The sequence below is a fragment of the Peromyscus californicus genome, unplaced genomic scaffold (assembly GCF_007827085.1).
Source record: "Peromyscus californicus insignis strain IS unplaced genomic scaffold, ASM782708v3 Scaffold_16__1_contigs__length_79575227, whole genome shotgun sequence".
Lineage (NCBI taxonomy): Eukaryota > Metazoa > Chordata > Mammalia > Rodentia > Cricetidae > Peromyscus > Peromyscus californicus.
Genome location: NW_026294458.1, coordinates 79,153,655 through 79,156,529, shown reverse-complemented (window position 1 = coordinate 79,156,529; position 2,875 = coordinate 79,153,655).

The following is a 2,875-nucleotide window of genomic DNA, read 5'->3' as shown; positions in this document are numbered from 1 at the left end:
TCTGCTATAATTTGAGGACCATTATTTGAAGCCAAGAACAGAAACATGGCTGTGAACTACCCCAGACATGATTTATTCTATTATGAAGGGAGCAGATGGAATGGATTTCTCAATGTCCAATCCTCCCACGGCATTTCTGCCCAATGCAGCCTAGTGTCGGATAATTGGCAGTACCCACTCTTGCTCTGTTCTTGGCCATGGTCAGGATCAAGAAGAGCTGATTATAGCCTTCTGCCTAATAGCCTTTCACTTCTTAGACCCCAAGGCTATTTCAGCAGCAGCCAATGTTTCTCAGACATTTTCTCCCCTCTGAAATGCAGGCAGGAAGGGCAGTGGGATGGGAGTTCTTCTGCACACGCTCGATAGTCGTCTCTGGAAGGACTGTATGTGATCAGAGGCTAATGACCCTAAAACTGGAGCATCTTATTACATTTGCATGTAACTCAAGTTTACAGGGATCTTCTAGAATGTTCTCACTGGTCCAGATTTATCAATAAAATGTACAAAAATGCACTGAGGTGGTGTTTTTTTTTAATACAGTCAGGTTTGGCACAGTTCCAGATTATGTAAGGAAATGGTACATGTACAGGCACACACACACATATAAACGTACACACACACCTGTTGGGTGACTTGGGCCCAGGTATAATAGCAAGGAAAGAATTCAGGGGCTGGAGAGACAGCTCAGTGTTTACCAGTACATGCTCCTCTTGCAGAGGACCCAAGCACACATCTCAAATGGCTTACAACCACCTGTAACTCAAGCTTTAGGGGAGCCTCTGGCCTCTGCAGTTACCTACACTCATGTGGACATACCCCAACATAGACATACATGAATATACATAATTAAAATAACAAAATAAAATCTTTTTTTAGACATTATAATATATATATGCGTGTTTTGCCTGCAAGTATGTCTGTGAAAAATGCATATGCCCCTGGAGATCAAAAGAGGGAATTGGGTCTCCTGGAACTGGAGCCACCATGTAGATGTAGGAACTGAAATGAACCCTGGTCCTCTGCAAGAGCAGCAAGTGTCCTTCACCACTGAACAATTTTTTCAGCCCCTGAAAATACAATCTTTTTTTTTTTTTTTTTTTTTTTGAGACAGGGTTTCTCTATGTAGTTTTGGTACCTGTCCTGGATCTCGCTCTGTAGACCAGGCTGGCCTCAAACTCAGAAAGTTCCACCTGGCTCTGCCTCCCGAGTGCTGGGATTAAAGGCATGTGCCACCACTGCCCTGCTTGAAAATAAAATCTTTAAAAAAAAAATTAAAATTAAAAAGTCAGCACTGTCTTCAAAAGCATTCAACACAGGCATGATGGAGGGATCAAAGGACAACCTTTGAGAGTTGTTTCTTTCCATGGTGGATTCCAGGGACTGAACCCAGGTTTCCAGGCCTGCTAAACCATCCAACTTAACCCAGTTCTCAGGAACCTGAGTTTTGCAGGGATGTGGGGAGTTCAGAACTCCTGCCCATAAACTAAGCCCTGGGTTGTCACTATCTATATTGAATTAGCACAGGCTGTGTGGCCTTGGGTTCTGTTTTTACAGAGAAGCAGACATGAGAACATCATAAGACAGAGCTGTGTGTGATGGCTCTTAGCCTGCAATGTGTGCTTACAAACTGTCAAGCCCTTACAGGTGGTTGGAGTAAGAAAATATGTTTCATTTTTTTCCTCCTCCCCTTGCTCTGTGTGTGTGTGTGTGTGTGTGTGTGTGTGTGTGTGTGTGTGTGTGTGTGTTTATGTGTGTGTCCTTGTACCTCTCAAGCTTAAGGTTTCAGAATAGATTATATCTTTGATATTGGCTTTGCCTTTTCAGGTAAGTGCCTGATGTTGGTAAACCGTAGTTTAGGTCGAAGTGTACTGGGGAGCGTTTTTCAGAAGCTTTTGTTTGCTGAGTTGTTCTTGGGTTTTAACCAGATCTGTCCTACCTGTGCTGGATCTTCACTGGGTCTGTGGACATCACTCTTACTTTTATAGATTGTCCAGGCAATGTATATTAGATTTTTAAAAACTATCTTAGACAGCCACAGCATACTGACAAAATTTATTTCATTCCCAAGCAGATGCTTGCTAGTGTTGCTGGAAACACCAGGAGGGCTGGGAAGGAAGCCACGGCAGATGCGGGAGTGAGGCCTCAGTGTGTCTTTCCATAGATGTACACTGCTTTGCAGAGGTATAAAAAGACATGCCACTCTGTATTTATTAGAGTTATTTAGCCATCTATTCTAAGCAATTTGATTGGAGCCTACAAAAGTCAAAAAGAAAAACAATAAAATAGTTCACTTTTTCTTAAAAACCAAAATACAACAATAGGAAAGGCCAAGTGCTTAGGTACTTACTGCTGAGAAAAAACAAGAGGCATGGTGGTACACACCTGTAGTACTAGAGAGGCTGAGACAAGAGGATTGCCACAAATTTGAGGCTAGCCTGAACCTCTGTATTGAAAGAGAGAAAGAGAGAAAGAAGGAGAGAGAGAGAGAGAGAGAGAGAGAGAGAGAGAGAGAGAGAGAGAAGAAAGAAAGAAAGAAAGAAAGAAAGAAAGAAAGAAAGAAAGAAAGAAAGAAAGAAAGAAAAGAAAGAAAAAGAAAGAAAAGAAAGAAAGGAAAGAAAAGGAAGGAAGGAAGGAAGGAAGGAAGGAAGGAAGGAAGGAAGGAAGGAAGGAAAGAAAAAGGAAAAAACCCATAGGCTTTTATTTCCTTTTGTTTTACAAATTAAAGACTCAAATTCTTGGTACAGAACATCTCCCATTGCTTTGGGCTTCCTGCTGGTTTCTTCTAGTCAGGCCCCCAGCTGTCCTTGAGGTAGCAAAGCCGATGACTCTTGGGATGGTATTTGTCCCAGCTGAACATCAAGGACAGATGAGAAAG